This window comes from Felis catus, chromosome B1, assembly GCF_018350175.1.
Source record: "Felis catus isolate Fca126 chromosome B1, F.catus_Fca126_mat1.0, whole genome shotgun sequence".
Classification (NCBI taxonomy): domain Eukaryota; kingdom Metazoa; phylum Chordata; class Mammalia; order Carnivora; family Felidae; genus Felis; species Felis catus.
Window position 1 is genome coordinate 142,907,520 of NC_058371.1, and position 24,765 is coordinate 142,932,284.

Below are 24,765 nucleotides of genomic sequence, written 5' to 3' on the forward strand. Positions count from 1 at the left end.
GGCTCAAACCCACGAATCGTGAAATCATGACCTGAGCCAAGGTCAGATGCTCAATCTACTGAGCCACCCAGATGCCTTCTTTAACATAATGGTTCTGAGATTCATCCAGCTGGTTGTATATATCAGGAGTTCATTCTTTTTGATTGCTGAGAAGTAGGTCATTGTATGGATATACCACAGTGTATCCATTCTCTTAGTGGGCACAGGGTTGTCTCCAGCTGTTGGCAATTATTAATAAAGTTGCTATGAACATTCTGTACAAGACTTTTTGTGGACATTTGTTTTCATCTATCTTGGGTAAACAGCTAGGCATGGAAATGTTGGGTCATAGGGTTGGGATATGTTTAACTTACAATAAACCTAAGTTCTTAACCCCTATCCTCCCTCACAATGGCATTAGCTTATTAACATCTGATTTCTCCTCTTACAGGACAAGAACCCAGAGGGCAAAGAACCCATCTCCATTTCCAGGGCTGCCTCCCACATAGTAAATGTTTGCTGAACAAATGAAAGACCATTGTTACACTCCTGTTCCTTCTTTGGGCGTTACTATAGCATAAGAAAACATGCTTGGCATGCGCGGAGAAATATGACAAGCTGGCGGGTGTGGAGGGGAGGCACTGCTCATTCAAGCAAAGTGAAAAACCGCCCAGCCAGGAGACTCTTGACTTCCCCATTTTCCTCTTGAGGTGACCTTTCCTAGAAAGAGAACCCCTCCCAGTGATCCTGGGGGGAGAAAGCGTGGTGGCTGCCCCTGATCCAGTGACGTGACAGAAAGGGAGGAAGGTGTCACTGCAATTGAGGTCACACAGTGGTTAGAATTACAGGATACTTCTGTCAAACGGGAGAGGAGAGGAAGCAGCAACCCATGAAATCCTGACCTTCTGAAAGAAACCACAAACCAGCAGCACTGCTGGCCCAGGGGAACAGCCTCCAACAGAAGTTACAGGAATACGTGGTCTGGACAAAAGCGCTACACGAGAACACATTTTGAGGAATAAAGTAAAACGTAATGTTGACGTAAAGATGTCATCAGATTTGACATACAAAATAGGAATCCTGAAGAGAAAGTTGGATCCAGAGTGAAGAGAGCTCCCAAGGACACCATTTTTAGTTGAGAGTTTTAGGACATATGTACCCCTCCCCCACCTTTCAGGCAGAACTTTTAATTCCTGTGAATCAACCCATTCATTTACTTCAAACCACATAACTTATGCTGTATTCAACTTCTGTAACTTTCTAGACTGCAATTAAATCATTGCTGATTTTTCTATCCATAAACAGAAAAGAATTGGCAAGTCCTAGGAGTAATTATAAATCTTTCTTATCAAAGGAGGATTTTCATTTTATGTAAATCCAAACAGGGCTTCACCTCTTACTGGACTCAGGTGCTTTGGGGGTGGGGGATCTTTATACTCTTTGGTCCCAGGTTATTGAAGGCTGAAATATAATTAGAATTCCTCGATTTGGGGTTTGGAGATGTGACCCAGTCTTTCTTTATCCAGACAGTACCGCACTGAAGGCAGATGGATGTTTATCCTATTCTTAAAACCGCCAGGGAATTAAATTCTCTACAACATCCCTTGGTAACCTTCTCCAGGGTTTTATCAAGCATACAGTGAAGAAGTTCTGATGTAGAAACCAATAAAAATATTAACTCTACCAGCCTAGCTACAAGCACTGGTAAGGGATATGTGTTTGGGCACTTTGCCTTAATGGTAGATATGTATTTACAAAACAGGCTATACAAACAGAAACCATTTGTCAGGAGCAGATGTGGGAAGCTGATTCAAGAGAAATTGCCACAATAAATTCTGCTCCATGAACTCTGTGAAGAAGTTATTGTTGGTTACAACCTTTTTTAAAGTACAAGGTTATTCCCTGGTCATGTCCTAGTTTTAGTTCCTAAACCAGATTTGTGAGCAATTAAAAAAACGTCTGCAAAGTTTTCAAATGACTAAGCTTTTATGAAACACAAGCCTTAACCTACAATATAAACATTGTTGTGAATAACCGTTTACTTCTTTTTCAGTTCTGTATGATCCACCTTTTCTGCAATGACCATGTAATACTTTCACAATCAGGAAAAAAAAAGATTTTAAAAGACAAAAATAACCATCAAAATTAATTAAAATGGAAACCAACTTCTGGTGAAATCATTTGGGGGTGGGATTTAGCTATACGTCTAACACGCCTTTGATAACTAGTCCTTAAATATTAAATAACTAGAAACAGAAAACGCACAGAACAATCTTTAGAAGCCTCTGTGCTAATCTCTCCATGGAGATTATACGCATGTGGGTGCTGGTGCTCGTTCACTCCCAGCCCAAAAGCCTCCCTGCACAGAAGTTCACTACACCACTATGATTAAAAAAAAAAAAAAAAAAAAAAAAAAGTAATACATCGCAGAGAAAGAGACAAACATACTCCCCCCCCCCCCCCATGCTCCCAGTATTGAAATTTTTTAAGCCCTCCCACACCCTTCGGCAAAGCACTTCTATCCCTCTGGCAATTCAGAGTAGAGCGTGTGTCAGGTATAATTTAATTCCTTGATTTAATTTCTGCTACAGACCGGAGAACACACCTTTTTAAAAACTGCCTTAAGATCTGGAACAAGTCGGGGGCGGGGGTGCGCCTCAAAGCACATTTGAGACCTTTCCTACAGAAACCAATCCAGTAAAATTACGAAAGAGAAGTCTTTCTAAACCCAGTAGGGGCCCTTGTGCGGAGCGATTTATCAAAATTAAAATATTTCACAGATCATTTCTTCTGAAAAGTTTTCACGCTGTCAATAATCTGCAATTATTTTCCTCTTGGAGTGGCAGTTCCTGCCTCCATTAAAAAAAAAAAAAAAAAAAAAAAAAAAAGCCAAGGCCCAGGAGTGTCAGGAGACCTTTGGAGAGCGCCGCCCCCCTCCCCCTACCTGGCCAGCCCCGGGACCCATCCCCACAGAAAGGGTTTTTCCAGTCGCCGAAGGGACTGAAATAGACACCCTTTAGAAAGCAGACGGCGGGGCACGCCCGCCCCCCTCCTTCAAAGACAGCAGTGCGCCCCGGCCGCACCCACCGCCGGCCAGGGGGAGCGGACCCGAGCCCAGCACTCACCATCGCCGCTCGCGGGGCCGCCGCCGCCTCCCGGGCGGTGCAGGACTCCAGGCCGACGCCAAGTTCAAACCTCGCCGCCGCTCCAAGGAGGCGGCGCAGGGCATCGCCGGGGGTTTCGGCCGCGCTCAACAATGGGCGGCTTGGCCGCGCCCTGCGCCGCCGCGCCCCGGCTACTGCAGCTGCGGCGCGGCGAGCCCGGGGCGCGCGGCTCCAGGGGCCGAATCTCGGCGCGGGGGACCCGGGGGCGGGGGGTGCGGGGGCGCCCGACGACCACGCCTCCGGGCCTCTGGGGCCGCGCCGGAGGGGCCGCGCTCGCTCCGCGCTCGCCACCAGGTAATCCCACAGGAAGCCTCCCGGATTGGCCCGGGCGCTCAAGACAGGATTTGCATTTCAATGGCAGAAAAGGCTCCCCAAGGTTTGAAAACGGATTCCGGGATGGAAGAGTCAGGCTGCCCTCGCCCCTCCGCGGGCTACGTCCTCTGGTCCTCGTGGTATTAAGGGGACCGACACACATGCTCCCCGTCTCTCCTTTCTCAGCTCACCCTCAGAAAGGTGGCTTACCTCCCCCCCACCCCGCCCCATTTTGAAATGAAAAGGAATCCGAGAGCAAAATACCAACTTTAAGAAGCCCGCGCTCGCTTTTCAGGGGCCATACAGTTAGTAATTGATCAAATGAAGCATGAATGAAGCAAGGTAAAAAGTTCACAGCTTGGAAGGAAAAAAAAAAAAAAAAAAAAGCTCACATTACAAGGAAAATAACCATCCTTTTTCTTCGTATGTCCTCTTCAGTAGAAGTCAACCGGAGAGATCCAGGTTGTTGCCGACCGGCTAATGCTGTTGAAACCTCCCTTCCCACTCCCTTTTTGTTTCCATGAGCATCATCTCTACATGAGAGACAGGTGATTATTCCAGTAGTTATGGCTGTTATCTATCGGGAGCTTGGATTCAGCTTTGCAAACTCTTGGGTTTTAGACAATATACACATTTGCATTTGTTTTGCTTTTATGATACAAGTGCCCAGTTGATAGTCTTAAGGAAGGTGGGGTGTTTAGTTTCATCTTTCTTCAAAGGCTCTTCCAGCCTCTTTCAATGGAGGTAAGAGTTTTTTCTTAGAGCACCTTTCTTAATTGCTTTCACATGTTATCGTCAGAGATTAAGAAAACAGGTCTGAAATTGGTTTTATTTCTTCTCACTCAAGCAGAATCCCTGTTGTTAAAATTTCAGGTTCTATATTTAAGGCAGTAAATATATAGATACAGACACAGAGAAGAGAATGCCTAATTAAGTAGGAACTAGAAGCCTCGGTTCCAGGAGGGTTGATACCATTTGTCTTTACTTGGCTGTATTCTTTGTTATTAGAAGCGTTAGCTACCACAGCAACCACTGAATAAACCTCTTTACTGAAATCTTTATGGACAGGCTTCCTTCCCACTTCCAACTGGATTTTGTCTTCAAAATGATATTACAAACATGCACAAACACATCCACACCTATCATGCAGTCAACAGGGTACCCATATACACTGTTGCTAAGTGTTGGAAGCAGGAAGGCTAATGTGTGCCTGCCCTGTGTGTAATGTCCTGTGGAAATCTAGTTTTGGGTGAAGGTGATGTTCACAGCTTAAGCTTTAAATAAGTGACCAGCCCTTCAGTATAGACAGCACATTGCGTCTGCCACCATGTTGAGGAAATAGCAAGTATTAGCTAGAACACTCAGCCAGGAGCTCTGCGGGAAGAACAGATAAGACCTGTGGCTTCTTTATCTTGTTTTCTCAGTGCTCAGGGTCAGGTGAAATCTCATGAGGGTGGAACAGATCCCTCTATTCTTATATGAAATATCACTTTAAATTGGTGATTAAAGCCATACTTTGGGTCCAAATCTTACCTCCCATGCAGCCTGTATTATACCAGTGAAATCCATCACTATGGTGAGAGACCCTGGGCTTCCATTGTACAGTTGTATCTGTAACTCAGAGGCATTGTCAGATATTTGTAGATGAAAGGAAAACAACCTATCTCATGGGATCAAAGCTGAGACTGGAAATGAAGAAATCTCTGCAGCAATACAAAATTATGCTAACGTCTCTCTGCACAAGCTAGAGGTAAGTGCCCTCACCTGGCGCCTCACCTGGAGTTCCCTCTCAGTGCTCCTGCAGAATGATCCATCCCTTCCTTCACAAAGCATAACTTGTAAATGACCATGAAACAGTTTCACATGTCAAGTATATGTATGGGTAAACTCTACGACAACTATTAAAGATGGCCTCTGTAAAGTCATGCTGTCTTTTCGTTCCTATTAAGACTGTAATCAGGAATCATACTTTCACACTAGAATCCAAAGCATTTTTTGTAACCCTAGGATTAGGGTCTCAAGCAAAGGCCTTCATGAAACCTGGCTGTCACCTGCAAAGCTACTTAGAATCTTACAGAGGTCAGAACCCAAGGAAAAGATAGGGTAGGCCTAGGTAGGTGAAAGTTCACTCATTATGTGTGCCACTACAATTTTTGTTAGTATAGCACCCAACTGCCATGTGCATAGCTTAGGGGGTCAGATCTGGGATCCTGCATCAAACCTGCATAGGTCTAAATGGAAGCCAAAAGGAAGAACAGAACAAAATTAGCAGATGAGACTGGAAGGGATTGCTTCATGGACATGTAAGAGACAAAGGACATTTTCAATGTTATGGGGGGTTAAGTAACAGTCACTCATGTCAGCAGCCTCAGGTCACTAAGGAGACAAGGATGGACAGCATTCTCCTGGGAAAGTCTTGATTGAAAGATTAGAATTGCCTCCTGGAAACTGGAAGCAACATAAGTGTTCATACCGAAAATGGTTAATTCTGAAGCATATAATGCAGCATTTACAAGAGGTAGACCTATATGTAGTATCCAGAGATTTCCATGTAGTTAAATGACAAAGCTATATACACAGTATATGCAACGTTTATCATGCTTTACAAAAGTCTAAACATCTGAAAGCGAATACTAAATTATTTCTAGAGTGGGGGGCGGGGGGTAAATATAAATGTACCTTTAAAAATTTTTATGTAAAGGTTTTTTTTTAATTTTATTTTTGAGAGAGAGAGAAAGAGAGGCAGAGCATGAGCGGGGGAGGGGAAGAGAGAGAAGCAGGCTCTAGGCTCTGAGCTGTCAGCACATAGCCCAATGTGGGGCTCGAACTCACAAACTGCAAGTCATGACCTGAGCTGAAGTCAGATGCTTAACCGACAAGCCACCCAGTTGCACCTAAAGCTTACTTATTTATTGTGTGAGAGAGAGGGGGGTGTTGGGGAGGAGAGGGGGAGGGGCAGAGAGCTAGGGAGAGAGAAAGAATCCTGAGCAGGTTTCCCCTGTCACCACACAGCCCCACACAGGGCTCAATCCCACGGACTGTGAGATCAAGAGTTTGATGCTTAACTGACTGAGGCACTCCTTATTTGTTTATTTTTAAGTAATCTCTACACCCATTATGGGACTTGAACTCATGACCCTGAGACCAAGAATCACATGCTCTTCTGACTGAGCCAGTCAGACACCCCTAAATTTACCTTTTGCTTTTAACATTTCTAGAGAATTGGGGCATTTTTAAAACAATAAGTATAATTTTAAAACAGTAAGTATAATTTACTCTTTGAATTGAATGTTTACAATATTGTAATAATTATGTGTTCTGAAATATTTCAGCCAAATAAGCTAATTTTGAGAAACTGAATATTTTATTTCTTCCCACACGTGCTCCCCACTTTCTCAGGCTGAGGCTTTGCCAGACAGCAGGCAACCCAAGGAATAAAGTCCATCCCCCAAGCTCAGACGGAGCTGCCACATCTTGAGGGTGAAAACTCAATTTCCTAGAGCCTGGGTACTGCAAGGCTAAGAGGGAATAAGAGAGGAAAACATGGATGATGAAAAATAGAGAGGAGGGAAGATAGAGGAAGAGAAGGGATGGAGAAAGGAAGAGGGGAGGAATGAGAGATGGTAGCTGGAGGATAAAAGACAAGGGGGGAGCGCAGGAGGGAGGATAGAAAAAGGAACATCTAGCTCCTAGAAACACGAAGATGTGCTGGAACACATATGTTAAACACACAGGGAAGAACGTACACCAGCCTTTGATGGAAGTTACCAGAAAGAGGTAGCATGGGAGAATGTTAACTTTATTGTTTTATTGTGTCATAGTATTTGCCATAACATCAAATAATAACATTTTTAAAAAGTAAACTCTACCCCCAGCGTGGGTCTCAAACTCACGACCCCACGATCAAGAGTCACGTGTTCCACTGACTGAGCCAGCCAGATGCCCCAATAACATCAAATAAGAAAACATTTAAAAATAAGGCACATCGTAAATAAGCAATTATGAAGGAGGAGAATCATCCAGCAAACCTGCCTTTGATTGTAACTTGGGCATGTCACAGCCTGAAGCTTTAACCCTTCACCTAGATGCATAGTCTAATAAATAGGATATTTGTTATCGGAGGGATTTATGTAATGCGGGGTAACGAGTTTTCAGACAAAAATTTAATAGAAAGGTGTGAAATTCAAGAAGTTATCAGATTTATACACCACCAGCGTCTTGGATGACAATGTCTAGAAAGTCAATAAATGTCAACTAGGACTGCATTGACTGATAACAACTGTCACTAGTTCTGGTCGTACTGCTCATATATGCATACGATCATTTGTTATCACTGTGTCACCAATGACATTACACCCTTTTCTTATTTCTATAAGGAAATAATTTCTATGCCTTGAATAATCTGAGAGTACAATGTACAGAGAGTCCTCTTCTGGACATGATTTAGATGATACCAGCAAATTCCACTTATATTTTGATTGACAGAATATCATTCGGGGGGCGCCTGGGTGGCTCAGTCGGTTAAGCATCCGACTTCAGCTCAGGTCACGATCTCACGGTTCGTGAGTTCGAGCCCCGCGTCAGGCTCTGGGCTGATGGCTCAGAGCCTGGAGCCTGCTTCCGTTCTGTGTCTCCCTCTCTCTCTGCCCCTCCCCCGTTCATGCTCTGTCTCTCTCTGTCCCAAAAATAAATAAACGTTAAAAAAAAATTTTTTTTTTAAAAAGAATATCATTCGGGAAGTTTCGGGACAGCCTAAGATAAGATTTTCCCATTGACTTCCCCCCCTTCTCCTTCTCTTTCTTTCTCTCTCTTTGACCCATTTCATTTCCGATACCACCGGCTGAGTGCCTGCAGAGTGCCAGACTTTGAGGATATCAAGTTGGATGAGGTCCTAGCCTTGACTTCAAGGTGCTCATCAGAAACTCAGACATCTAAAGAAATTATTTCAGTACCACAAGATAAGAAGAGAGTGTGGTTATCAAAAGTATGGGCTGGATTAAAGAGCTTGCTAGCTGTGTGGAAGGTTAATTGATCTTACTAAGCCTTAGTTTTTTCCTCTAAGTAAGAATAATTATACCTCCCATAGGTTTTTGTGAAGATAACATGAGATAGTTATTGAGTGTGTGTTTGGGGGGTGGGAATAACTGTTCGTTATAGTCCTGTCTTTCCTCTCAGCCAGTGCCATCCATTGACCAAAGAAAGGGTGACTGAGCAGAACTCATAGAACAAAGGCAACCAGGCACAAGTCTTAAGATTTTTGAGAACACTCAATTAGAGCCAGTTTTCCCTCCACCACAGACATTACAGCTTTCTAGGACTAACAAAGAAGGGCAAGGCGAGTCGGAGAGAAGTGAAGGGGAATTAGAAGCTAGAGCACCTCTGGGTCCTATGTGGGGCAAGATGGTAGCTCCAGAAAGGCTTAGAGATTTGAGAGCAGAAAGCATGTGGGCCCTGACCCCAAGCAAGAGTCTGGAGATCTGGCTTAGTCCCAGAGTCGTTGGAAACTCGGTCAGGAGTAGGAGTCACAAATAAATGTCTGTGTGGTGTGCTTAGGCAGGAGAGAGCTTCGTGCTTCCCACCAGTCCTCCCAAGCAAGAGTGGTCCAAGAGAGGCAGAATGTTTCTGGTAAGGCCAAGACAGCATAGATGCTGGATGGATCTGAGGAAGCTGTAGATACCACTGTCCCAGCTTGGATGGTAGCAGACACATCAGACACAAGCATAGGGAGATGGTGACATGGAGGCCAAAGGTGCAATTTCACTTAGCCTCCCTATGACACACACACGTACCTGCCTAAGGCCCTGACAACTCTCCAGCAGCCCCAGAAACAGGAGGAGACTCGGAATTAGCTGATACTAAGTTTCTCTCTGACGAATGAGGTCCCAAAAGAGAAATTACAGTCAGTTTCTAAAAAAGAAACGGTTACCTTCTTCCATAACTGTGTTTGTGGCTCAGGATTTGTACCCACCAGGGGTGCCTGAGGGCTCAGTCAGTTAGGCGTCTGACTCTTGATTGCGACTCAGGTCATGATCTCATGGTTCGTAGGATCAAGCCCCATGCTGGGCTCTGTGCTGACTGCGCAGAGCCTGCTTGGGATTCTCTCTCTCCCTCTCTCTCTGTCCCCCCCACTTGTTCTCTCACTCCCTCTCTCAAAAATAAATAAACACTAAAAAAAAATATGTAAAAAAAAAAAAATTTTGCCTGGGTGGCTCAGTCGGTTAAGTGTCCAATTTAGGCTCAGGTTATGATCTCACAGCTTGTGAGTTCAAGCCCCACATCAGGCTCTGTGCTGACAGCTCAGAGCCTGGAGTCTGCTTTAGATTCTCTGTCTCCCTCTGTCTCTGCCCCTTCCCTGCTTGCTGACTCTTTCTCTCTCTGTCTCAAAAATAAATAAACATTAAAAAATTTTCAAAAAAAAATTTCTACCCACCAAACATATAAAATAAGCAGCACTGTGTGGCTAATATGTGAGAGCTAAAAAAAAAAAAAATGATAGCTATTTTTTATTTTGATTAATCTATGTACTGGCAGCAGAGGAGAGGCTATGTACAGCAGGGAAGGGTACAGAGATGTTTGAGAGAGGTCCTGAAGCACGTGCATGGGCTGACTGGCATAACAGGAGGGGAGAAAAAGGTCAGCTCAGAAAGTTTGAAGGTCCTGAAGCCAACTGGGGGTCAGCAAGTAACACGGCTAGGCAGGGGGCAGGTGATAAACGGTGTAGATGGAGAGGTGGATGATGGGAGTGAAGCCTTCTGGGCTATCTTCAGGACTTACACTTTATCTCGTAGGCCATGAGAAGTCACTAAAAGTTTTACACCAGTGTCATGACCAGATCGGCACCTTTAAGAAGTCACACTGATGGTGAATGGAGTCACAGTGATGGAGGGAGGCTGAATGGGAGGTGCAGGCCTCACAGATTTTGACCATAAGGCCTAAGGGAGAATCCCTGTCCTGTGAGGCCAGCATTGCATCATGGTTCAGAGTGCAGTCTCTGGAAGCAGAATACTTGAACTGGAATTCTGGCCTCAGGCTCTACTATGTGACCTTGGGCTGGTCATTACCTGCCCCATGAGGCAAATTCCTCATCTATAAAATGAGAGCTTAAAAATTGAACCTGATTCACAGGATTGCTGGAGGTTTCGCGGTAATAACTCCCCATGAAGCACATAGAATGGAGCCTGACATAAAGTAAATGCTTATTGCATTTTAGCTCTTATTAATTAAGCTGCACATAAAATCATGATTAGCTTTATATGGGCAAATGATGATTATGTTGGATAATTATGGTAAAATCTTCAACTCCTGGTATTCATTTAAATGTTGGTCAGCAAGCAAAACTTCAGGAAGAACATCTTCCTTGTAAATTTACTTATAAAAGGCACAGGTCAGGCTGCAATTCAGACTAGCCCGCACTAGTGATTACAGTTGTTTGTGCTGGCGTAGGTGTTTATCCTTTTCAGCTCCTAAGCTCTAACAGGGTTGATGTGAACTGCTAACAGCTGCTACCTCCTGTTAGCAGAAGCAACCTCCTAGAGCAAGGTGAAGTGCGCTTGGTATGTGAAGGGCATTTGACTCTTAGGAAAAGGCATGTGATAGAGGTGACACTGAGTACTGACGGCCCAGAATCCTGAAAGGTAAAACTCCACAAGTGACAGGTCGTTAACAGCCCGGGTTCATCGGGAGTGCAAACACTGGCGTGCCCTTGTCACTGGGGAGAATGTACACGGGGAAAGGGGGGAGGCGGTGCAGGCAAGGGCAGACAAGGCTGAGCCAGTCGGCATTCTCAACCTAACCAGTGCCTGAGCAGAAGCACCAACATGATCTTCTGTCAAGGAAAGCAAGTATTTCAGTTGATGTCCAAGAAGCGTCAGAACTGAGGATTAAAATCTTTTCTGGGACATGATCCGAAATCTTCCAATGGAAGCTTTAAACATTTTCTCTTTCCAGGGGCGCCTGGGTGGCTCAGTCGGTCAAGGGTGCGACTTCGGCTCAGGTCACGATCTCATGGTCCGTGAGTTCAAGCCCTGCATTGGGCTCTGTGCTGACAGCTCAGAGCCTGGAGCCCGCTTCGGATTCTGTGTCTCCCTCTCTCTGCCCCTTCCCTGCTCACAGCCTCTCTCTCTCTCAAAAAATGAATAAACATTAAAAAAAAAATTTTTTTTTAAAACACAAAACTTTTCTTTCCAGAAAAATGTTCATATGTTTCTGAAGATATAGATAAAGGTAAATAAGGATTTGGGGGGATATCTGAGGAGGAAGAAGCATAACCCATTTAGAGATGCAGTTCAGTGCAATTCCTGTCACGGTTTGCACTTTGTATTTGGGCAGAAACTGCTTCTCTGAGAACCCACATGATGATTGGTGGGGAGTGAGTGCCACTGAGACTGTGCAGGAGCTAAGAAAGACTGAGCGAAGGGCAGACCTGGGGTGGAAAACACCTGCATGCCCGGAGGGCGGTAGGTGGAGAGATTTAAAGCAAGTACCTGAATCTGATCACGGGTGATACCTAAGGAGAGAGTAGGTGTGGAAATGGAGACTGGTGTGATGTTTTAAGTTGGCATACAAACTGAACAGCTGATTTATAGAAATCTGTTTTAATGACTAAAAGTATGTTATTCCACTACGTGCTAACCTCTGATTTATTTTTTGTTAAAGAGCTGCTTCCCTGACCAAGAGAATTCATCAGCGTCACCAACAATGGTTTCTTTATAACAATGCAAATCATCTACAAACTTTTTTTTAAAGCTTATTTATTCATTTTTTGAGAGAGAGAGGGGGAGAGACAGAGGATCCCAAGCAGGCTCCACACTGCCAGTGCAGAGCCCGATGTGGGTCTTGAACCCGTGAACCATGAGATCATGACCTGAGCTGAAGAGTCGGACACTTAACCGACTGAGTCATTACCCACCCCCACCCTCACCACAAATCACTTTTTAAAAGAATTGTTCAATGATCTGGCACTTTTTGTCTTTGCCTTGTATCAGAATCTTAGCCTTTCAAAAAGGATGTCTTAATTTTATTCAAAGCATCAAGACACCTGTTCCACTGGCCAGTCTTTCTTCCTAAGACTGTATTATATGAAATCTTGACCACATATAAATATTTTAAACACTTAAATTTCATCAACATTGCCATATACTGCTTTAAGAACAACCCAAGGTGCTATAGAAGTGTAACTTCAAGAGACAAAAACAAGTTGCTGGGGTAAGTTGCTAGGGAAAACCAATTGGAATTTTTGAAATGTAGATGACTCACTTTGATGATTTACTGCTACTAAGGTTTAGACAATATGGTATTTGATGTCTACATGTTTTTCAAAAGGGCTTAAATCCTCTTTGGTGCTTTAGGTTAAAAAAAAAGTCACCTTATCTTCATTTGTAAGCTTATTTTTGAAAATAAAATTTTCCACTAGCTAGTTGGCAGCTTCACTGGTCTTGAAGTATTAACTTCTCTGGCTCCCCAAAGAAAAACAGAGAAATTAAATGTAGCTCCTGTTTACTTTTTTGGCAGTCTCACTTTATTGACTTAAAGAAGCCAATTCATCTCCCCTTATTCTTTAAAAACCCACAAGCAATGTGCTTTTAAAAAGGATTCTAGCCACTGAGCATCACGCTAATAGTTCATTTTCTAAGATCTCTTTCATTCCCCTCAAGTCCCACAGTTTTATGTTGTACTTTCACATGTAGATTCAGGCGATGAAAAAAATTTTTCTTTACTCTCCAGCTGATTTGTTTTTAAGCCCAACTTTCTCCCAGTAGGTGTTCAGGAAACTGTTCTACTCCAAGCCGGATGTCAGTGTTATTTCACATACTTTAGTGCTCTTGCCTAGGAACCAGAAAATAAGATGGGAGAGAAAACTTACGTTTAAAGTTCTTGTAATCAGCACCTTTGGGAGGTGTCTGGAGTGTGCTTATACTGACCAAAGGTGAGAACATAACAGCGTCCTGGGCAGATCTCGGTAGACTGTTGGCTGCCGTTTTTTGCTGGTAGACCAGAAAAAGCTGAGCCACAGCCTATCAGTTATAGTAAGAGCACCCTTCATTTTGTGCCTAGTACTAGTCCCGCACCATGCCTCAGGCTTTATATACCTTAGTTGTAACTTTTACAATAATACCTCGAGGTTATCACCAGTCCCATTTTATTTTTTTTTTAAATTTTTTTTTCAACGTTTATTTATTTTTGGGACAGAGAGAGACAGAGCATGAACGGGGGAGGGGCAGAGAGAGAGGGAGACACAGAATCGGAAACAGGCTCCAGGCTCTGAGCCATCAACCCAGAGCCCGACGCGGGGCTCGAACTCACGGACCGCGAGATCGTGACCTGGCTGAAGTCGGACGCTTAACGACTGCGCCACCCAGGCGCCCCACCAGTCCCATTTTAAAGACTAGAAATGAAGCTCAGATTTTAAGTAACTTGCCAAAGTGCAACAGCATCTCGGGGACAGAATGAAGAATCTGACTCTAAAGCCCATGCCTTGTCCTTATAACCATCCTGGATGACCAAGATAACACTGCAGGTTAAACTGCTTTAATAATAGGACAGGTTCTGTTTTCTCCTAGGGGGTGAAGGAAAGTGAACATATCCATTCTCTACAGGCAAAGTTTTTATTGGCATTCAGAGCACCAAGAAAAAGAAAACTACTTAGAAAAAAAACCATTTGCCTTATGAGTCTAATGAAGGATAAACAAAGGGCCATTTCTCTCTAGAACGATCTTTTTTTCCTCTTGGTAAATGGAAAGTTACTTTCTTTTCCTTTAAAAATGATGCCTTTTCCCAAATGAAGGTCACTTAACTTTGCCTGATTCCCTCCTTATTAACTCAGCTATAAGGGAGAGTTTTGCTAACTACCTTTAATGAATCCAGTAATTCCCATTTTTGCAAGCATGCTTTGGTTTCCCTCTCTGGAATTTTATTTACCTACCCCCCCCCCACCCCCGCCCACCCCCTCTCTGGGTTGGGGTGAGATTCCTTCCTCAACTCCAATCTCCTAAGGAATTCTAGCCAACCTCCCAGGACCAGAAGTATGTTTATTTCACAATGAAACTTCTCTGATCCTTAACCAAAAGCAATTTCTCTCTCCTCTGAATGTTCAAAAATACATAATTTAATCATCAACTATTGTCTTTATCACATTTTACCTTGAATACAGCTATTGGTGCCATTAAAACAGAAATCTCCCCTCCTAGACTAATAGTGTTTCGGGAGCACGGATTGTCTGATGCCCATGGTGTGCAGCATGTGTCGGTATTGGGTAAATTAATGTTCCTAGACCATTATACACATGGCTATCATCTCCTTTTTGAGACCAGGTTTTTCTTGTCCCCCTTTGTTTATAAGTCATATTCTTTCAAGATCTTTCCCCAACTGCTTTAACCATTTCCCACCCCAAATTTATGAACTAAATTTTTGGTGCTTATTATATACTGCTTTGAAGCATTGTTTGTTTTATTATGTGTATGTCCTGTATTCCCAATTAGAGCTACTCCTGGGGCCAATGTCTATCTGGATGATGGGATTATCACTGTTGTTATTCATGACTTTGATTTATTGAATGCTATTCTCACGCATTCTGCTGAGGGCTTCATTTACCTTATCATATCCCTGATAGAACACTGGGGTCCCCTGGCTTTGTTCCTCAGCTTGCATCAGCCCTCAGCCTTCTTTACTGTAATACAGTCCAGGGGGTTGATGACTGGATGGTGAGATTCTGGAGGGCAGGGACCACATCTTTTCTACTCATCTGGGAACTTACAGTGTCTAGTGCCATGCATGATAGAGAATAGATCCCCAAAAAATATTCCATTGCATTTTTTTTTTCCATTTCCTTTGTCTTGGATTAGGAGTTGTTTGTTTTTTTAAAGTTTATTTATTTTTAAGTAATCTCTACACCCAATGTGGGGCTTGAACTCATAACTCTGAGGTCAGGAGTCACCTGTTCTTCTTTTTTTGTTTAAATTTTTTTTTAATGTTAATTTATTTTTGAGAGACAGAGAGAGAGAGAGTGTGAGCAGGGGAGGGACAGAGAGAGAGGGAGACACAGAATCCGAAGCAGGCTCCAGGCTCTGAGCTGTCAGTGCAGAGCCCGATGCAGGGCTCCAACTCACAAACTTTGAGAATCATAACCTGAGCCGAAGTCGGACGCTTAACTGACTGAGCGACCCAGGTGCCCAAGTGACCCGCTCTTCTGACGGAGCCAGCCGGGCACCCCTCCATCAGAGTTTTGGAGCTACATAGCTCACAAAACAAACAGTGGTTTAAAAGCTAGTTTTAGAAATACCAGTGTTTAATTCCATATTCCTATCAAGTGAGAACTCTTCCTCTGTCTGTACTGGAACTGCCAGATTAAGAATTTGGCTATTTTTCCTTAAATCCAGCATGAGATCCCCACTCTTCAGTAAATGAATGTGCTTTAGGCAAAAGAATGAAAACCTGTGTGCCCTGACGCTGAGCTTCCCAACATGCTCCCCGTCTGCATCCCACCTTGCTCATCTCTGGTCTATGTTTGTATTCGTCTCTGAAGGGAGCAATGGTCTCCTCTCCATGTGCTGGAATGAAAAGATCTGATCAGAACCTAAAAGCTCCCCCACAGGAAACTGTCTGAGCCTGTGATTTACATCCCTGGTTTTCTTATTAACTAACTGCCAGCCTTCAGAAAACTGGAGCCAACCCAAGTGGGGACCCTGGCAGCTGGTGTGAAATGTGACACCAGAGACCAGCAAGTCATGGCTGCTGGAGAGTGGGGGGAAATGCGGAGGTTTGCGCGGGAGGGAGAAAACGTCTTCTGGAAGTTTGATGTGTGCTCCTGGGAAGGAGTATAATTCTGTCTGATTAGAAGACAACTCACCCTTGATCACTCTGTTAGACAGACAGCCAGAGACCAGTCTGCTAAAGGTTCAAGGATAGGATTCGTTTCCTCCTTCGCCTATCTCAGAATGTGTAGGAGAAGGGAAAAGATAAGTTACCTAGAGAAATGTGGAGAAGTGATCACAGTTCATGGAAAACAGGTATCTTTTATTTTTCATAAACATTTAATTTTTTTTACTTCCTGACATGTGAGGTCATGAGAACATTATACAGAATCAGAAGAATCCATCTTTTTAGTTCTAATTTAAAAATAACAGTGGGGGTGCCTGGGTGGCTCAGTCAGTTAAGTGTCTGACTCTTGATTTCGGCTCAGGTCATGATCCCAGGTGGGATCCAGCCCCGCGTCACGCTCTGCGCTGAGCGTGGAACCTGATTAAGATTTTCTTTTTCTCTTCCTCTCCCCCTCTCACACACACTCTCTCTTTCTCTCTAAAATAAAACATAAAAAATAAATAAAAGCAACAGTAAAGGGGGAAATGAGATACTGTTCAACAAGCATCACAGTTTCAATTTAAGGAGATGGAAGGTTCTGGAGATCTGCTGCATAACAATGTGAGTGTACTTAACATTGCTGAGTGGCACACTTGAAAATGGGAAAGATGGTGGGGCACCTGGTGGCTCAGTCGGTTGAGAGCCCGACTTCAGCTCAGGTCACGATCTCACGGTTCGTGGGTTCGAGCCCCGCGTCGGGCTCTGTGCTGACAGCTCGGAGCCTGGAGCCTGCTCCCGATTCTGTGTCTCCCTCTCTCTCTGCCCCTCCCCTGCTCGTGCTCTGTCTCTGTCTCTCTCTCTCAAAAATAAATATTTAAAAAAAAATTGTTTTAATGGGAAAGATGGTGAATGTCATGTGTTTTTACCACAACTAGAAATTTTTATAAACTTAAAAAAAAATTAAAGGATAAATAAGAAAAAGAAGAAAGTAGCCAAATACATTCTGAAGAGGAAAATTCATTACTGCTCCTTTGGCTGCTATTTCTTCCCCATCCCTGCCCTTTTCTTTCTCTTACCAAGCTGCCTCACAGTTACACATCAATATCCTTTGTCTTTATGTGGACAAAAGAGGAAAAAAAAGAGAAAGATGTAAGAGTTTGCAGACGCAGAGAGGAAGGCTGTGGAGAAATGTCTCTTTCTGAACCACCAGCCAATTGGATGTTTTAAAAATTACGTATGTATAATGGGTTATGGCAGAAGACATGTTTTTTTAAATTTTAGATAAACTTTTTTTCCACAAGTGTTTTTTTTAATATCAAATTTATTGTCAAATTGGTTTCCATACAACACCCAGTGTTCATGCCAACAGGTGCCCTCTTCAATGCCCATCACCCACCCTCCCCGCCCTCCCAGCCCCCATCAACCCTCAGTTTATTCTCAGTTTTTTTAAAGAGTCTCTTATGCTTTGGCTCCCTCCCTCTCTAACCTCTTTTGGCCGAAGACATTTTTGAAGTCTACACAACAGACTAATTGGGTTCTTGCTACTGGATTCCAGATCACAAGTCTGAGAGAGATCCCGGGAGCTAACAGGACAGTCATGCCAACAGGCAAAATAAAGAACATAAGAATCCCAACCCAATTTCCTTTCAAATTCTCTTCCTATCCCCACCCCATCCCATTTGTTCTTATCCAGTTGGGACACTAGTTTATATTAACTGATTTATTTTAGGGAAGGAACTGTTTTTAAAATCTATCCTAGTTTAGAGTTTTTTCTTTTGGAGATAAGTGTTTGTTGATCAAAGCAACAAGCAACAACTGTTGTTTTAATTTATGTTTCCTTTAGTTTTGCAAATTTGGGAAGGAGGAGGGCTTTTTTTATTAGAGGTAATGAGGCAGAATCCTCTTAATGGCGAGGATATTTTCTCACCAGATTAAAACCCATGTATGCTAAAAAAAAAAAATAATGAAATAAAAGTAGCTTTTCTTAAGGGAGTAAATAAATTTTAAAGCAAGAAACATCCCACACAGTTTGAGCTTACTGTTCCTATCAATACAAGCTGGGAAGGGAGGTAAACAGGGTATTTTCTCTCTCTCTCTCTCTCTCTCTCTTTCTTTTTTTTTTTAAGTCCCTGACTTGAAGTAACAGAATTAATTTACAGTAAGAAGAATCTGATCAAAATATTTAAGACAAGGGGCGCCTGGGTGGCGCAGTCGGTTAAGCGTCCGACTTCAGCCAGGTCACGATCTCGCGGTCCATGGGTTCGAGCCCCGCGTCGGGCTCTGGGCTGATGGCTCAGAGCCTGGAGCCTGTTTCCGATTCTGTGTCTCCCTCTCTCTCTGCCCCTCCCCCATTCATGCTCTGTCTCTCTCTGTCCCAAAAATAAATAAACGTTGAAAAAAAAAATTTAAAAAAAAATATTTAAGACAAATGACTGCTAACGCGATCACCTTAAATGCCAACAGTAGGGACAGATTTTTTTTTTCTGTTTTATTTCTCTCCGAAAATATATTACCTTAGTTTACTTCAGGCAAATGAACTCCGAGCTTTGTATGAACATCACTTCATTAATATTTGTCCCATGCATGCAATTAGAACAGAGAGTCTTGTTAGTGTTCATTTTTTTTCAAAGAGGGATAAATAATCTTGACTCTCTCAATGTATCCTGACTACATCGAGCTCCCATTTCCTATATCAGAACTCTGAGAAATACTCTTTCCCTTAAGTGTGGAGGCATAGAGTCACATAAATAACAAAGTCAATACCCGTGAAACCTGTCTCTCTACAGATTTTTCTTTCTGGGTGTTTATCCATCTAGCACACATGTTTTATTGAGCAGCTGCTAGGCCGTGGGTGCCGTGGGATGGAATCTGTCTGGCAGGCTGGAGGACTGTAGGAAGGCATCCTAAACCAGAACTGATGAAATGGGAAAGGACTCTCAGCTGAGGTCGAGAGAGTGAATGGGAGTTAGCTGGGCAAAGAGAATGGAGGGAGGAGAGCTCGGGAAGACCCAGGAATGGGACGAAATCAGTGCGGCTGGAGAGGAGCCCAAAGGAGGAAGTGGCTAAGGGGGTGGACAGAGCCCGAGGCTTGAGCCGGCCCTGGACGTGTAGGTCAGGCCCCGGTTAGGAGTTTGAAGCTTAACCAAAATGCAAAGGGAAAGCACTGGAACACTTGAAGCAGAGGGACGGGGTCACATCTGTGTTTTAAAAGGATCACCTTGGGGCGCCTGGGTGGCGCAGTCGGTTAAGCGTCCGACTTCAGCCAGGTCACGATCTCGCGGTCCATGAGTTCGAGCCCCGCATCGGGCTCTGGGCTGATGGCTCAGAGCCTGGAGCCTGTTTCCGATTCTGTGTCTCCCTCTCTCTCTGCCCCTCCCCCGTTCATGCTCTGTCTCTCTCTGTCCCAAAAATAAATAAACGTTGAAAAAAAAATAAAAAAAAATAAAATAAAAGGATCACCTTGCCTGCAGTGCCACTGGTGGGAAAGGGACAAGGCCGGTCAGGACACAGCTGCGGGAGTACCGCCTGGAGGCGATGTATTCTCTCCACCCTGGAATGTAAGCTCCAGGAGGGCAGGGCTTTTTGCTTGGTTTACTTCACTCTAACTCAGGCACCTGGTGTGTGGCACATAGTAGGTGCTCAAAGATTTGTTGAACAAACAATTAAATGGCTGGCATAGGGTAATGTTGGAGAAGAGTAAAGGGAGGGGCACATGGAGAGAAAAATGATAAATCTACGATTCAATAGCTATGTGTTTTTCCCAAATAAAATGCTAACTTTAATAAAAGTGTACAAATCAATGATGTTTAATAAATGTATACAGTTGTGCAGCCATCACCATAATCCAGTTTTAGGACATTTCTACACCTCAGGAAGTTCGCTTGTGCCTAACCCCTGCCCCCACTCCCAACCTCTAGCAACTATTGATCTGTTTGTTTTATAGATTTGCCTTTCCTAACGATTTCAAATAAGTGCAAACATAAGCTATGTTATCTTCTGTGTCTGGCTTCTTTCACTTGGCATGTTTTTGAGGCTCATGCATGTCGTGGCTTGTTTCAATAGTTCATTCCTTTTTACTGTTAAATAGTTCTCCATTATAAATATGCCATATTTTGCTGACCCATTTCTCAGGTGACAGACGCTTGGACTGTCTGCACATTTTCTCTATTAGGAATAGCGCTGCTGTGAATATTTGTGCACAAGTCTTTGAGCGGACGGGGGCCTTGTTCGTTTGGATTAGATGTAGGAGTTGGTGAGAAAAATGGAGGGGTCGAGGAAGACACCCAGATTTTAGGCTGGGGCAACTGCACGGGTGACAATGCAACACACTGAAACGGGGGGGAGCAGACGTGGAGCAGCTGTGATGGGAAAGTGGCCTCGGTTTGGGGCAATGGCCTCTGAGACAGGAGTGGATATCCCCCGCAGGCAGGTGGGCACATAGATTTGGAAGGTGAGTTTGCTCAAACTAATGTCTAACAAGGGACCATTTTTTGAACGGCTTGTTGCACGTTTCAGATTTATTTCTCTGGCACGGGCACCAGGGTGGCTCAGTCGGTTAAGCATTTGACTCTTGGTTTCAGCTCGGGTCATGCTCTCACAGTTCCTGAATTCAAGCCCCACGTTGGGCTCTGTGGTGACAGTGTGGAGCCAGCTTGGGATTCTCTCTCTCTCTCTCTCTCTCTCTCTGCCCTTCCCCTGCTCTCTCTCTGTCTCTCTCAAAACAAATAAGTAAATAAACTTAAAATAAAATGTAAAAAAAGATTTATTTCTCAGTCATCATAAAAACACTTCTCTGGAACTTAGGCTCTTCTCTATATCAACCTGACCAAAGAAGAAATTCGTAAAGACACATTGCATGCTCACTTTGGTTTGCATAATAATTATAATAACATCTTCTACTTGCTCGGCATTTCCTTTTTGAAAATTGTGGTAAAATGCACAGTATACAGCTTGCCACCTTAACCATGTTTACGCGAGCAGTTTAGGGGCCCGAGGTACGTTCGTGCTGTTGTGCCTCCATCCCACCATTCTTCTCCAGAAGGCTCTCGTCTTCCCAAGAGTCGGTTACGCATCCGACTCCTGGTTTCGGCTCAGGTCATGATCTCACGAGCCCCGCGTGCATTGAGCACCTTGATGACAGTGCGGAGCCGGCTTGGAAACTGCACTGATTAAACACCAACCCCCATTTCCCTGTCCGCCCATCCCCTAGCAAGCACCATTGCACTTTCCGTGTCTATGAATTTAGCCACTCTAGGTACATCGTATAAATGGAAGCATACAATATCTGTTCTTGCGACTGGCTTGCTTCACTTACATGTCAAGGCTCATCCCTGTTGTAGCATGTGGAAGATTTCCTTCCTTTTTGAGGCTGAACAATATTCTGTTACATGTATGTAACACGTTTTGCTTATCCATTCATCTGTCACTGGACTCTTACATGGGTCGCTTCTATCGTTTTTTTTTTTCTTCAAATGTTTATTCCTTTTTGAGAAAGAGAGTAAGAGACAGAGAGAATGTGTAGGGGGAGGGGTAGAGAGAGAGGGAGACACAGAATCTGAAACAGGCTCCAGGCTCCGAGCTGTCAGCACAGAGCCCGACGCGGGGCTCAAACTCACAAACTGCAAGATCATGACCTGAATCGAGGTCAGATGCTTAACCAACTGAGTCACCCAGGCGCCCCTCTCTTTTGAGTAATGTAAATAATACTGCTACAAAGATATCTCTTTGGGTCCCTGCTTCCTTAGCATGTCCATTCAAGGAATTAAAAGATATGAGAGTTGAAAGATCATCATACTTTAACTCAGGCAAGCTGTAATGTAATACACCATCACTTGAAATAATAGGTGATCACATGACCAGTTCAAAATTATAATTACAAATATCCATCTGTACTGAGTGAGGCCAGAAACTTTTCCAGCTTTTTTTTTTTTTAATTTTTTTTTTAATGTTTATTTTTGGGACAGAGAGAGACAGAGCATGAACGGGGGAGGGTCAGAGAGAGAGGGAGTCACAGAATCCAAAGCAGGCTCCAGTCTCTGAGCTGTCAGCACAGAGCCCGACGCAGGGCTCAAACTCACGGACCGGACCGTGAGATCATGACCTGAGCCGAAGTCAGACGCTTAACCGACTGAGCCACCCAGGCGCCCCACCTTTTCCAGCTTTAAGAGACACTGGGAATCACCGGACTTTTCCTAACCTCCAGACCCACAATGCAGCAATCTGCTCTCTCTTTTTTTTTTTTTTTTTCTTTTTTAGGATTTTGGCGATACTATTTTAGCCCCAAAGGAAATCCCTTATAAAATTCTTGCTTTTACCCATAATCCTTAGGGTCCTGAAAATAACCCACTTCTGTTTGGTTGTGTGATAAAGCGTTCGGTGGGAATTTCCGAATGCACTTAAAGTTTTCTGTGGTATGTCAGGTCAGGCAGGTCTGAGCTGATACAGTCGAATTTACCAGGACAGCACTTAACAGGGAATGAAGTTATGACATGGGATCAGGATGTCATGCCAGACGTCAGAGAGAAAGATTAGACATAGCAAACACCAGGGAGAGGTTCTGAAGGAAGGGGCAAGCACTGTCCCGGCTCAGTTAACTTGTATCTGTCTCTCAAAAACGCCACACTCTCCATACATGAATAGGGGAGGCAGTTTGTGGAAAATACTAGAACGGGGCAGTGTTTTCATTCCACCAGGCTCATGGGAGACTAATGAAAATTGCCAGGAATTAAGCTAATAAAGTCAGCAAGCTTAAATAGCCATCAACATCAGAAAACACCATTTTAGGGGTGTCTGGGTAGCTCAGTCCGTTAAGCGTCCGACTCTTGGTGTCAGTTCAGGTCATGATCTCACAGTTGGTGAGTTCGAGCCCCTCATTGGGCTCCTTGATGACGATGCAGAGTCTTCTTGGGATTCTCTCTCTCTCTCTCTCTCTCTCTCTCTCTCTCTGTCCCTCCCTCACTTGCTTTGTTTTTCTCGAGATAAATAAATTTTAAATTAAAAAAAAAAAAGAAAGAAAATGCCATTTTAATTGTAAGAGATGTGGCAAAAAGCAGCCCAGTCCACAGGAGAGTCCAACACTCCAGCAAGGCCCTGGCTCTCTCGGCTGCTAGGGAAGGTAAACTGTATGGATCTAGGCCTTGATAGTACTCTTCTCCCAATGGCTCTTTCTTCTGTCAGTCTCTAAGCTCTAGGCCCAGGATACTGAGGGAAGGCCAAAACCCTCCTAGTGCCCCAGCCTCAACTGGTATGGAGGGTGGGACAAGAAATTAAACACAAGCTATCAGGGGCAGGGACATAGGAGATTTAAAAACAAAACAAAACAAAAAAAAACACCCAGGATCCCAGCCAGGTCACCACACTGCATGAGTAAGTGCGTGCCTCATAGGCAGAGCCATGGCTTTTCTGCAGACCTGAAGTGGTTCATTTTTACTCAAGGCCTTCAGAAGTCCTGTTACACAGGCAACAAACCTATCCCATCAATTTCTGGATATCATTGTCAGCTGAGGAAAACCCGGGTGACAAATGTAGAAGCCTTAGTCCCTTTTAGGGAGGGACACCCTTCTCTCTACATCAATGGTTCTTACTTCAGGCTGCACCTCTGAACCACCTTGGATGCCTTTATTATTTATTTTTATTATTATTTTTTAATGTTTATTCATTTTTAAGAGAGACAGAGCATGAGCAGGGGAGAGGCAGAGAGAGAGAGAGGGAGACACAGAATCCGAAGCAGGCTCCAGGCTCTGAGCTGTCAGCACAGAGCCCGATGTGGGGCTCGAACTCACAAACCACAAGGTCATGACCTGAGCTGAAGTCAGAAGTTCAACCGCCTGAGCCACCCAGGCGTCCCTAGGATGCCTTTAAAACCAGAAGCCCAAGACCAACCCTAACCAAAGGAGTCAGAATTTTAGGCAATGATCCCAGGCACTGTTATTTTTTAAAACTCTCCAAATGATGCTCATGTGCAACCGAAATCCATAATCACAGCTGTCAGTCAGCTAGGGATTCGAGCTGCAGAAACCGAAGAATTATCCATTAACAACTGCACATATTTCATAAGGCGATACAGAGCTTCTTCCAAAGAAACACAACTTAGGAAGCTGGATAAGTTAGCTAGGGCCGCCATAACAAAATACCAAAAACGAGGTGGCTGAAACAACAGAAATTAGTCTTCTCCAAGTTCTGGAGGCTGAGTGTTCAAGATCAAGATGGCAACAGGTTTGGTTTCTCCTGAGGCCTCTCTCCTTGGCAGGCAGGTGGCTGCCTTTTCACTGTGTCCTCGTACAGTCTTTCCTCTGTGTGCATCTCTACCGCCTCTTTGTGTGTTCAAATTTCTTCCTTTTATAAAGACATGAGTCAGACTGGATTAGGGCCCACCCTAAGGGCCTCACTTCCACTTAATCACCTCTTAAAGGACTCTGTCTCTAAATACAGTCACATTTTGAGCTGCTGGAGTTTGGGACTCTAACAATATGAATGTGGGAGGGTACAAAACGCAGCCCATAAGAGAAGTTCTTTA

At 43.9% G+C, this 24,765-nt stretch overlaps 1 protein-coding gene across 7 annotated transcripts in view; it reads right to left on the bottom strand.

The window, feature by feature from the left end:
• The window catches only part of SHROOM3 (shroom family member 3), a 327,033-nt gene that overhangs the window by 83,735 nt on the left and 218,533 nt on the right, over nucleotides 1-24,765 (bottom strand). The window contains exon 1 of one of the 7 annotated variants that reach the window (XM_023253025.2): nucleotides 3,105-3,317. The exons of the other annotated variants lie outside the window; for them this stretch is intronic. The gene's annotated coding sequence lies outside the window, so the exon portion shown is untranslated. Of the gene's footprint in view, nucleotides 1-3,104; nucleotides 3,318-24,765 lie in introns of those variants that run through there. 7 annotated transcript variants of the gene reach the window in all.